Genomic DNA, 14,458 nt, shown 5'->3' on the forward strand with positions numbered 1-14,458 from the left:
TTGCTTAGAGGAATTTGAAACTGCAACTGCATCTGAGTTAATTCAGTGTGCTAACAACCAGTGCATGTACTAGCTATCTTAACAAATAGTACCAAAAAATAGATTAAAACTATAGGTACCGTATAAATGCTCTAGTAAGTACGTACATTTTCTGGCTGCTGACAGTAGCTTTGTAACTTTCGTATTAATTTACGTAAGAGTATGTTTATCCTATAAAAAAGATGTCGTATTTTAGCAGTAAAATTACTGCTTGGAAAAAAGTTGAGTAATTAAACGAGGCCGTATTACTCTTACCTCTGAAATTGTTTCTAAGAAACAAGGAGGGTGGATAGCAAATTAATTAACTGTCGGACATCCACTGTTGGACGTGTCAACATTACAACATAGCAACTTAAATTATAATTGTACCCACAACGTATCTACATTATACATCTGCTAAAGGACTCTAGCTTATAACCTGTCGTTTAGCTAATAATAAATTTGTAACAGTTTTAGAGAAAACTTCATGATTCTCTCTCAGTAAAGCAACGTAGGTATTAAACGACTACGACTGATTTACTTAGTTAATTCTCACCAAACTCATTAGTCACATTTTACACGGAAGAAAGACTAAAATCTTGAAAAAACATAACATTATGGTCGCTTTAGCGTACCTACCATAGTAACAAGACTGAGTATATTTTTTCTTCATTTCCATTTTCCTCAAACATTAAATTTAATTTGTTTTATTCAGCATATTCAAATCCTTCATAAATAAAAATTCGTTTAACGTCGATGTATTGATTTGATGTAGATTAATTTACCATTAAATAATATTATGAGTTGAATTGTAAATTTAGCTCTTAATTATTCAAAATACCGTCATTTAGTCTCCACTGCAGAAGCACGACCCTTTGTAATTTAGTTACCAGGTGGGGCAAATGTTGGCAAAGGAGTGGAAGTAGTCTCTCGTATTCTGGTCTCACCCAGACTTACAACAAAATAATATTCAACGAATTATGTATTTCTTGTTCCTTTTTAAACTACTGTGTGCTTACCACATTACTATATTTATTTTTCTAGTATAAAGTGACTTATTCGTTAGTTTAAAGTAGTGCTGGAGTGCAGTGGGCTACGGACATTGTGTATTACATGGAGTTTTGTCTGNGTAAATCGGCTGTGACAGACGGACAGACGGACAGACGGACAGACGGACAGACGGACAGACGGACATGACGAAACTATAAGGGTTCCGTTTTTGCCATTTTGGCTACGGAACCCTAAAAAAGTTTTAATTTTTATCTAAAAAATTACACCATTTTACGTGTAACACCCATGCACTGTTTATTGAGCTCAACATTCCATTAGTGTTATTAGTATGGAATGCAAACATCATTAATTACTCACTTGTCTTCTATACACATTGATCAAACAATAATTGCATTCTATTGCTTGCGGTAAAGACACACTAAGCAAGGAATTCGAAGCATTCCGCTAAATCTGCCTCTGGAGTAATAAGAGCTAGCGATAAAGACTCAATCGTCTACTTTAGAACCGTAATGTTATCGTCCATCATCATTTCAGGTAGGTACTTGCTGTACCTTTATCAATAAAAAATAAATAAAATTAAATATGCCTCCTCGAATGTTTTATGATTTCCAGATTAGTCCAATTGGTTGGTTGCCTGCATCCTTTGTCGTCATTTTCGTGAAATTCTCGCACAACAAGTCGAGCGATTCACGCATAGATTCCTTCATATGGACTCGCGGCCGCGACGCTGCGCCCGCGGTGAAAGTCGCGAAGAAAGTGAAGGACCCGCCTTTTGGCTGGACATCCGATTACGATACACCACACGTAACTGCGGCCAAATTGTTTATTGCCCGAGAATTGGGCTTCAGACGCTATCTAGGTGTTAGAACGACTTACAGTGGAATAAACGTAACTGCGGGCAAATGGTTTATTGCCGGAACTTTGTGCTTTAGACACCACTTAGGCAGCTATTTGTCATATAATAATGTTTAAGACTAGGAGGGTGGGTCCTTTTAGTTTTATGTAAGTAATGGAAGAAACACGTTAACTAAGGTTACATTGAGGTAGCATCTCAAGTGCCGTTAAATTAGTTTTCATTTTTGCATTTTCACGAATACGATATAAGTAGTCAACTCATTTGAAATAAGTATTGAAACAAAATCTGTAAGCTTATTGTTGCCTCATCTATACCTACATAGATTTAGATTAAAGTTCATTCAAAAATATGCTTAGGCTTTCAGTGCTGCAAATTAAAAGTTTCAAATTCTCTTCACAACACAGTGGTTTCATAAAGCACCTTTTATTTATATTCTAAGACGATTTATGTACTAAGAGGATTGACCTATGCTTAATTACGTAACCCGATCGCTTTCACCCAAATCGTTATAAGACAAACATGGCGGCGAATATGGCGGGAAAGTTGATGACACATCCGCACATAACAAAACGCATTTCAATTCGATCCATGGCGACGACGACGCGTAGGATGTATATTAACGTTTAATTATCTTAATCAGATTTTATTGCCTCGGTTTTAAAAATATGAGAAACAAACTTCCGATGGACATAAATTAGTTGAAAAATATTTTGTTGTCCATTCGGATGTATTTATTTCTGGCGGTGAAAATATAGAAAACGGAGAAAATATAATTATAAATGAAAAACATAATAAGATAATCTAAAAGATAATATAAAAGTGTCATGCATGTAAAACATTTGCAAAATTCATAAAAGAAGTGTTGGTTTAACAATATGGTAACGGCCATAGAAAAGTTTTCAAGTCTAGTTCGCACTTGCACTGTTAGTAGCTACCTACCTTATTTAATTTCTAAAAGTTGCCGAGTCAGTGCAATGCTGCATCCTCCTATCCTATCTTGAAGTAGAGAGTGCAGAGCAACGACCTTGTGAGTACAGTCGGCTTAAAAATACGGTTCTTATACTTTTTTTGCCTACTTGTAAATTGTACGCAATAGATAGATAGATATACATACACGATACTCAATTGTTTCCTTGGGTAGGTAGTAAAATAATTATGAGCGTACCTGAAAATATTATAAATATTATGATTACCTAATATTATAAAAATAGTGTTAGGTCCGAAAACAAAAAAGTTTTATGTAAAATAAAAAAACTGAATTTTGAACTTACATTTCTCCAATGACCTAAGCTTATACAGCAAAAACAGGACAACTCCGCCTTTATGTTTTAAACGAGGTTAACTGTATGGAGGTGATCGTCCTCGAAATGCGTAGGCGCAGCCTATCAGGCCTATATGCTGTAATGACGGCTCGGTATGCAGAAGGGCACAGGTTCATTCGTAATCTAATCATAAATGCAATACTTGGAGTATAATACAATAATCTTTAAAACAACCTTCATTAAACCAGGACAAGTAATATAAATTGACAATTAGATGTACAGTCGCGGAATGAAAAGGTTCGTCACCTTAGTGTCGGTTTTCGCTTGCACTAGGTATTGTAAGAGTCAAATCTGCCAACATAACAGTGCAAGAAACAGTGCTGCTAACATTTAAATAAATATGACTAACGAATAAGGTTTTGCTTGTTTATGTAAAATAAAAAAAAGAGAGAAGGGGGGGCGCTGCTGCGCGTAAACAAACATGGGATGGAGTAAAATTTATTTATTTTTCTAGTATAAAGTGACTTATTCGTTAGTTTAAAGTAGTGCTGGAGTGCANAATCGTAAATACAATAAATGCTTCTTAAAATTAAGTTTTTATTTATTTTACTTTGCTCATACAACCCTGACGCTTGAGCGGTGACGTAGATCAATTCTAAACACAAAAAAAATGCGCTCTTGTGAGCGTAGTAGTAAGGTGCGATTTCGAATGCATCATGTGCGTTGGATATTTTGCATTATTATTATTACCGTTAAAATGTCGGCATCTGATCCTACACAAAGGAGTGCAATTTCTGTTGCTACTATTATGTATTCTGTGATATTAGTCAGATAATAGAAACCAAAAGCCCAAGGCTGGGTCACACCACCATAATTTAACTTTAACAAACGTCAGAAGTCTGTCAAACTCATGTCAAACTCCATACAAAACACCGGTTATCGGTAACCGGTTAAAGATACTGTCAAAGTTAGGTAGTGCAACCCAGCCTTAGGCTGCAGTGCGGTTACACCATTTTACTACCTAACTCCATACAAAAACCGGTTATGGTTATGTAACGGTTAAATTAAGGTCTCAGCCTTAAATTTTCGGGACAGCCAATCAGAAAAAGTATGTTAAGAGTTTTTCTGCCATAATACTCATACCATCGCGTATTTGGCGTGGTCAGTTCAGTCTGCACATATTATTTGATGTACTCGAATTTAGTTATTCTTAGCGTTAGATAATTCCCGGCAATTAGTGGTGACTGAGTTTGTTCCGGCGTTTCTTCTCAGCACTTGCCATATGTTTGTCTCGAAGCGCTGGTAGGGCCCAAAAGATAAGGAGACATGTAAAGTGCCCCATAAGGGCTAACTTTTCTTTTTTATTATTTTCTATAATAATTTTGACGTTCATAAGTGCCACTTGTGGTCTAAACTGAATAAATACTTTTGATTTTGATTTTTGATTTTGATCTTCTAAATATAAAATAAGAAACTGACTCACTGACATATCAACGCACAGCCTAAACGGCTAAACGTAGGCACTTGAAATTTGGAAGGGACGTAGTTTAGGTACCGTAGAGGTGCACTAAGAAAGGAATTCCTGAAATTCCTACAAGAACGGGAATTTGCGGAAAAATCCTTTTGTATGAAAAATCTAAGCCGCTTAAGTTAGACGCTTGAAATTTGGCATGCAGGTACCTTAGTAAACTTAAAGCTTAGTTACAACAGGATATTGCAAAATTCCACGGGAACGGGAGTTAGCCGGAATAAACATTTGTATGAAAAATTCTAAACCGCGTAAGATAGATGAACGGGATCCACGCGTACGAAGTCGCGGGCGACCGCTAGTTACTCATACCATTCTTACATAAACTTTTTCTTGTTTATGTAAGAATTGTGGACACAACATCGATTGCTCAGCGATTGGCCACTGCATTTACGAGCACGCTACATGCGCTACAAAACTCATCCGACGTGATGCTGGCTGCATCTTCAGGAGAAAATGCTGCGTCACCGACTTCATAGAAAAAATGAGGCGAATTAGAGGAAAATGGTCAAGTTTAGGTGTATAATGCTTTGAAGCGACATCTGTGTGAGGTTTAAAGTAACAATCGGAACCAGCTGGATCTTCAGAAGACTTCATAGAAATAAGGGTTCCTTGTCAGGACTACGGAATCCTTAAAATGAGGCGAATGTGAAGAAAAGGTTTATTTACGTGTATAATTATTTGCTAGGGCCAACTTTACCGAATATCGCCAATTTACCGCAGTGAAGTGGTGTGGTTACACTGTTAATATTGTGACATGACGTCATAAGTGTCATATTGATTGACACTGTAAAATTATGTGTTACTGTGCCCACTCCTAATAGTGTTGTTTTATAGTTATACAACACTCAAGTGTCCCAGATATGACATGACATTATTAGTTCCGATTTTTGCCACTTGACGTTTCAGAATCGTTTGACTGTATATAATTATTATGGCCAATAACTGTTTATTGGCATAATAGTGTGTGTGTGTGTGAATGAGAAGCGACTCCTGTTTGACGTCACACATTTGTAACTTGGTTTTAATATGTGGCGTTGACAAATGAATGCAGCCCCACAACCCCATGGACTGTGGGGGAAATGATGGGTGTGAAAGGGACTGTAATGTACCTAGTTAAATGACAATTCTGTTTGTGAGTTCCGATATCGTATGCCCAATTGATATCTACAGGGTGAAGCTAGAAACATTGAATTTTCGGATAGATCCAGTTCTGTAACCTATTTATTGATACCGTTTGAAAAAGCTCGTGAAGGACTTTTAGGATCAGTAACCAGTTTTTCGATATATTGTATGGTTTAGAAATAATCGAGTGAGATCTCTTATCGTTTCTACCCTGTATTTTTACATTGTTATAGGGAAATTATTATAATATAATAATTTATTCAGTCTTTATGTTGGTTACCATTTTGGTACACATTTTATGAGACATCTACATGTAAAGTAACTATTATTCCTGTATTTGCTTGAGTTTTTGAAGATCTTGTGCGATTTAAGGCTGTGTAAAAAATATTCCGCCTATGTGTAATAGGTAATCGAAATGAATGACCATCTTGATAATATGGTATGTGAGAAGTTATAAATTAATAAAAATAAATTAAAACTGCTCGTTTATACTTATTTATTGTGATTTACGTACGAGTTATAAAGTTGCAAAGAATTCAGTTTAAATAAATATTAGATACACAGGTGGGCAGGGCACATAGTACGCAGAACTGACGGCCGATGGGGCAGCAAGGTTCTGGAATGGAGGCCGCGTACCGGAAAACGCAGCGTGGGACGTCCACCCACAAGGTAGACCGACGACCTGATAAAGGTAGCAGGAAGGCGCTGGATGTAGGCCGTGCGATGTGGAAGTCATTGGGGGAGGCCTATGTTCAGCAGTGGACGTCCTGTGGCTGAAATGATGCTGATGATGAAATATTAGATTTTTAATAACTTTTAATTATCGAATCGCGTAAGGTACGAATCGAACCCCCGAACGTTCGCTTACCGGGCGCCTGCTCTGATCTCTGAGCTCTTAAACATAATTCTTTTAAAATTTTCAGTGTTTCAATTTAATAAATATTGCGCTACTTATCTATTTCTAGTGAATTTGGCATTATAATAAGGCTTAGTCATAATTTCATAACTAGAAACCATTATTATCCGAGTACATAGCAGCATTTATAAGTAGTAGTGCCGTCTTCCTCCGGCAGCGGGCAGCACTGGCATCGCCCGGTGCCTCGCATGCCCATGATCCCTTTGCCGCATTCTTCGATACATTCGCCGTCGACCATACGCGCGCGCAACGCGGCTACGCAGGGTGGGTCAGCAGCTTTGATGACGGCTGAAAAAATAGATATATCTCAAAATGAAGTGACAGCTTCTTCGTCTTTTTCTTCTTCTTTTCGTGTCGACAACAAACCTACACAGTGTCAGCCCAAAACTCCGCCACAAGAGTGGCGTTGTCAGTAGCACTCATCAAATCCTCCTGAGTGCAGTTGCCTGGGCACTCAGGGCACGACATCAGGTGACAGCTGATTCGAACGGACGATTTAGGAACCCCATAACTCTTATTCTGACGTAGTCGGATGCTTATGTTACGAATGGGTACACCACAATAGTTGAGCGACAGTGACGGGGTTTGAACCAGCGTTCCTCGGATATCAAGTCGGCCAGTCTCACACCTTTCATCGTTCGGCTTTCGTCGCATTTGACCACCTGAACCTGTGACTGAATGATGGACCCACTCCTAACAAAAGAGTCTCTCCAGTTAAATGGTAATATTGCTGATGAAGCAGAAAAGTTTATGAATGTAGATTATTTCATCAAATGTAAACAATATCGTAATGCATTGTTAATTGAATAAAAGTGACAGCACTAAGCTAAATGCGTCTTGTTGTCAAAAACGTATAGGTACTTAGTGGTCCTTGCTGAAGAAAAAAATTCGATCGATAGGGAAAATACTTAACATTAAAATGTACTTACCAAATGCCAGAGCGAATATCAGAATCAACCCAAATATCTTCGATGACGTCATTTCGTATGCTTCAACTTTCACTTGCAGTTTGCAACACTTGAATATTCACAAAACATGTCCCTTTTATACACAAGTAAGCCAAGAGTCTCAAATAATTATGCAATTATGTTGCAAGTATCGTAAGTATTTCCTTTATGAATCGATTTGAGATTACTCACTCGTTTTTTATGTTTTATTTTAAACTAGCTTTTGCACGCGGCGTCGCTGTCACAGAAATATTACTTACAAAAAAATATTTTAAGTATGTTTAATTCGTTGTCTAGTGCCCATAGTACAAGCTTTGCTTAGTTTGGGACTAGAGGCGCAAAATGTCCAAGGATTTATTTATTTTTATTTATCACGCGCGTGCTCCGGTATAACACCTGGTTTAAATAATCACGGAGTATATAAGTAGAAAAATTTAATCTCAATTCATCACCATCATCATTTCAGGCATAGGACGTCCACTGCTGAACAAAAGTCTCTCCCAATGATTCGCATGTCGACGGACGCAGGCCGCTACCAACCTTTACCGCTACCAACCTGCTACCTTTATGATGTCATCGGTCTACCTTGTGAGTGGACGTCCCACGCTCTCTAATCTTAGTCACCACGTCACGTCACGCTAATCTAAATTGGCTCTATGATTTAAGTGTGAAACAGTAATAGACAGACTGACAGAGTTACGTTTTCATTTGTAATATTAGTAAGAATTTAACCTGTTAACTGTAGCGTCACGAGTTGCGCGTCAATTGTTGCCTTGATGATACATGCTTCGTAGAATTGAGTTTCAATAATAAGTGCCTGTTAGTTATATTGCATAACTTTGTACAAAACAGTAGGAGTATTCTTAGAAATGAAACAAATGTTTTAATTTAATTTCGTTTATATAGAATTCAGTAAGTAGGTAGGTATTCATCTCTACAACTACATGTACTCGTATGTAGTCGTAGGTAGATAATAGAAAAATGATTTATTTTGGTTATACAATATTATATTATGTTGTTGTCTCTAAGGACTTTATTGGATATATTATATCGCTTACATTACATTAATTTGAAGTACAATCAGCGACCAGCGTCAAATATGTAGTTCGTGATACCCAAGATAGCCAAAAAATTCGCAACACGTCTTTTTGGCCACTTTAGGCCCAGAACAGACTGTGAAACGCAACTGCAATTTTCTGAAACTTTCTGATGATTCTGATGAATGAAACTGAAAGTTTCAAACTGGTCGCGTCATGTGTGGTCTCTCAACGGACGCTATGGCAGAAACTTAGATGCAACTCAAAAGTAACGAGCAGTTGCAGTTTCGTTGCAGTTACGTTTCACCGTCTGTTCTGGGCCTTAGATGTCACTACTATTTAATTTTGACGCTGACTGTAGGTAAGTGATAATTTACAAATCTTCAATGCAGCACAGTTTTCCATAGCATCCAGTGGTGTCATCCATGATGAAGCCTGGGCATGCACTTTTATCTGTCACACAATAGCCCTGTGCTTGGCAGTGCATCTTGTCTGAAAATATGCATTAATTTGAATTGTTGATCTTTTTACTCTTTCTACTTTACAACATTCTACCAAAAGAACTTGTGAAGTAGAGATACTCATAAGATAACGAAGGTTAAGAAAAAGAACTGCATTTAATTTTACTGTAGCTTACACTATGGTGGAATTAAATGGTGGAGTAAAGGCTTATTCAGACCTAAGCGGTATTCGCTACCGTCTGCGGCAGAGAAAACCCAGTGGGTATGCGGTAATAATACTGTTCAGACCTAAGCGGTATTGCCGCGGTACTTGATACTAAATACCTGAGCGAAACCCGCGCGGTATGTACCTCTACCCACAGCGGCAGCGAGTATCGCTCAGTGTGCCTACCATGAGTTTACGTTATAGATGACCCACGCTGAACTGTCCCGCCAAACTCAATGACAGGGGGGCGCTACCATCGTTCAACTATATGGTTTCCAACATGGCAAAAATCTGAACCAGCGATCCGGTATTGACGGTGGCGCCGCACTGTCAATGTCATCGACAGGACAGTCCAGTATTTTGGAACTATAGGTGAGCTCGCTAGCGAATACGTCAAAAAATTCTATGAAGATTTTATTTCTTGAAAGTAGCCACTAGGGGCGCTGCACAATATGTCATACATTTAAATGTCATTTTTTTACGCAGTCGCTAGCGAGCACACTTAACGTAAACTCATGGTAGGCACACTGGTTTGAATAGGCCTTTAAAGAATAGTTGAGGTGGATATGTTACAGTCAAAACTCATAATCGGTCAAAACCAGTTTAGACTGCAAAAAACAGTCAAAGTGATAAATTTATTGACGGGACTGCTACCATGCACTGGATCTTGGATGTTTTTAATTTACAAATTTGAAATTAGGTTTAAAATGTATAATTAAAAACATCCAACATTCCTTTAAAAAAATGTTAATAAACAAAGGGAAGAAATAAATACTTACAAGCTTCGACAGTAACAGCAACGACGAGCACCAGAAATATAGCAAAAAATTTTGCGAACATATTAACGATTTTTATTATTAGGTATTTATTGTAGGTAATATACTCTCACTGGCCCTTCACCAACTGATGACTTTGTATACAGTATTATCTATTTAAAGGCTGGACACATTTATAATATTGTAAGGGGAATCCCTGGACCGCTATCTAAACCAAAGAATGACCTGTCTTGTTTACCTTCTTGATAAACCTTATGATACAAGGTGTAAATAATGGATCGTCGTTAAGGTAAAACCACCTTAAAATAAATTGAATAGGTAGTTCAAAATAAAAGACTATTAATTATGTAGGTAAGTAGGTAGTACCTAACGAGCATGGACACAAAAAGATTTTAACTTAAGTACTCGTGTGTAAATTGCATAATATTGGCCTAGCTAGAAATAAGTTTTGATTATTAGGCATCAAAACTTAATAGTAGGCATATTTTGAGGAAGTTTTGGTACATTTCAAGAGAGGGAAATAAAAACAGTTCTGTATTAAATGTGACGGTATTTGTGAAAAAAAAATTTTACTACTCTACTAACCGAACAAGACAAGTGTAGTCAAACCTTAATACGAGTTCCAATTAGGTACTTGTTAACTGTCGCAAAACGATAACCTGATTGAACTTTTTATCTTTTAACCTTTTAGAAAAGGTAAATAATTTGTCAGTCTCGATAAAAAACATTCTTACTTAACTGTCCTTTACATTCAATGTATGTTTGTATGTCATAGCAGTTCTTATATGTATTTAAGTTTTATTTTCAGCCTAATCCTTAGTACCTATTGTACGTGCGTTCCTATCAATCTTTGTCTCTTTCTTAGAACGAAGTAATTTAAATACCTACATGTTAGTAACAATAAATTTTGTCAAAGCAATACAACAACCATTAACTATACTTACCATAATATAAAGTGTAACTTGAGGTATTTTAGAGATAAAGAAAATGACGGTTTTTATTTCAAATAACAACAAAATATAATATTTATTTATTAACCCTTCAAGTACCCGCGAACCTAGACAGTAGAGATGAATTGTTGTCGCGGTCTTCGAGTTTGATAGGATAGGATAAGGTTAATGCAAAGTAGGTCAAAGATATTTATATTATTCTTTACACATTACTTTGAGAAATCAGAAGCCGATATAATTAATATAAAATTTATTTAAAAAAGAAATTAAGAATCAGTTCCAGCAGCACAACATTTTGACTCTCCACCAATACAACATTTTATGCCCAAATCTTCCTGCATCGGACATCGGCCGCTGACTTCCCTGCTGCCACTCGGGCAGTCTTCGAGGCATTGGCCACCGTACACCAGACACGGGATTTCATTGTTAGTGCCCTTAAAATCTGAAAAATATTCCATTTTTTTAGCATGAATCATGAAAAGGTACCGTTTGTAGCTGACTCTATGCAGCAGTAGCTGACTCTACGTAGCAGTAGCTGACTCTATGCAGAAGTAGCTGACGATGTAGGTATCCTTGCAACGCACTGGTTTTGGTGTCCCACCAAACTCATTAACAGGGGGGCGCCACTATCGTTTAACTATATGTATAGTTTCCAAAATGGCAAAAATCGGTACCAGCGATCCGGTATTGACGGTGGCGTCCCCCTGTCAATATCACGGGTGGGACAGTTCAGTGTATTGGGTCTATACACGTCGAAGCATTATAGGTAATTAAAAAAAAAACATGCTGCACAAAAACTCTATGCTCTAAGCTCTACATGAAAAAATAATTAGAAAAACCTTATTAAAGAAAGAAAAAAAACAAGTTTTTTATTTTTACTTACATTTTTTAATATCATCAGCAAAAGAAGCTGTTGACAATCCCACAATCATCGTAAAACAAATGCATTTTACAAGTAACATTTTAATTCCTTTGTCTGCCTTTTGTAACTAACGTTTAGAACGCACTAATTTATTTTAACTGCGTTTTTATATAAGTAGCCTAACCCAACTAATTATGAATGCAATCGTTTGAAAGATAACATTTATAGTTTCCTTCCTTAATGAGGCCAGTTGCCTACAGGTTAAGTAACTGTATTTTTGTAAAATATTGTTGTGACAGTTACGGTTACGTATTTTATAATTAAAGGCTTTACGACTAATTTATATAATAGTTAAAATGGAATAACTTTACTAGTCTTAGGTAAATTAATATATTTTTTTAAAAAACAATGATCTGTACTAATGTTTTTAAGGTACAATCAAATCAAAAATTCAATAGACATAAAAGTACTCACTGAGAATCCCAAAATCATCAAAAAATAAATGCTTTTTTTCCTCGTACTATTTTTTTTCGGCCAATGTTATTAACGTGTTGACTAACCTACATAATTTATGCAAATGTTTAGAAAGATAGCATTTACTTGTACGGTTTCCTAAATTAGGCAATTTATATTATTAAAAATATACTGAAAAAACGCATAATAGGGGCGGAACAGTAAATAAAATGTTGCAAATAATGGGAAATATTCAAACTATTTTCGCAAGTACCAAGTCGCGGGCACAGCAAGTATCCTTATACATTATTGTTATAAACTTTATCGAATAGCGCACACAGAGGACTAAAAAAGAACCCCGTACAAAAGTAGTGTCCTCTGTAGAGAAAAAGTCCCTGATTAGGTTTTATTGCAAAATCGTACTTATTAGAACTACATAAGGCTGATATAATGATGGTCTGTATTGATAAGGTAAAGGGGAATTACCATTGAAACATCACTGACATAATTTTAGCTAAGTAATATTCATCAATACCTAGAAGTTATGAGTTTTATGCTCGTTTTTTTGCTTTTCAAAATAAAACTTACTATTACCACTAACTTGATGTTACATCTTAAATAGTTAATGCTCTGTAGAATGAAAATCATCCTTGCTAATACTCGTATTATAAAGCTAAAGAGTTTGTTTGTTTGCTTAAGCGCGCTAATCTCAGGAACTACTGGTCCGATATGAAAAAAATGATTTTTTGTTTGATAGCTCATTTATCGTGGAAGTCTTCAATATTACTTTACATTATTTAGCATCACAGCAGGAAGAGTAAAGAAAAATGTTGCTAAAGCGGTAAATATTATGCAATCTATTTTCAAGCTTACAAAATCGCTGGCACAGCTAGTATCACTTAAGTTTCAAGACAGGGATAACGATCTAAATTCACTGTCCTAAGTTTTTGCCAATCCCTTGCTCCGTGTGCTCTATTGCACAGTGGGCGAGTCATCATAGTAAGAGCCTCAATCAGTTTCACGTCAGGGGATTCGAAGGCGTTACGACATTAATGTCGTCACTTCATCACGGCAACTGACGAGCTGACTAAGTATACAGGATGACTGGAACTGGACCCGCTATAGGAAATTCTCATGTATTAAACTTACTGGTCTCTATATACACTGGACTGGCTGCTGTATTAATATTTTTGTGCCTATTTGATTGCCGCCATTTTGGCGCTGCCGCGCTGTAGGCCATACTGTACCTACTGTATGCAGAGGTACGAGTGTCCATGGAACTAAATGATTTTCTTTCTTGCTTACTCCTATGGTTACTCCATATAAAGTACGTCAAAATTAGTTCTCGGGACACTCGTAGTGGCGCTTCAAATTCGCACACAAAATTAGGTGTCATTTGTCTAGCTTGTGTAGAGGTCAGTGCCCAAACTACATCTGTCTAGCTAGGTAAAGTAAGGTCAAATAATTCGCAAACGACCTCATGTACCTACTTACATGGGAATTTTCTATGGCATGTCGAATTCCAGACACCCTGTATAGAGCTGTCAGAACTAGCCTTTTGTGCTTGTTAAATAACACGTCAAGCCCATGTTTTATAATAAAGTTAAATATCAATTTCAATTTACAGCGAAAACGATCATTGGAGAAAATTATTATCTGTTTTCTTTGTTGTGTCAATTTTCATCTCAGGTTTTCAAGGAAAAATAGTTTTTTTCCATTTCCATTAAGTAACTTTAATTATTGGGTTGGTATACTATTACAAACTGTGAAAAGGAAAGTATGCTCTTCATAGGAGGATATAGCAAAATCAAAGTTTAGGAAAAGCGAAATAGGAAATGAAAATTAAGAACAACAAATTGCTTCATAGATCCTAACGAGAAGGAATGTCAGCAAAACAAATCACACAATAACACACCAGAACTACAAACAACTCTAACACCATAAACTCGACAAAAAATGGGTCGTTCTCAACAATTTATTCCGCAACTTCTTCATTTTATGCGAAAACAACAAAAATGACGTTAAATAATTCAAGAACATTTATCCCGGTT

Source organism: Ostrinia furnacalis, unplaced genomic scaffold, assembly GCF_004193835.3.
Source record: "Ostrinia furnacalis isolate ACB-3 unplaced genomic scaffold, ASM419383v2 OfSCF3159, whole genome shotgun sequence".
Taxonomy (NCBI): Eukaryota; Metazoa; Arthropoda; class Insecta; order Lepidoptera; family Crambidae; genus Ostrinia; species Ostrinia furnacalis.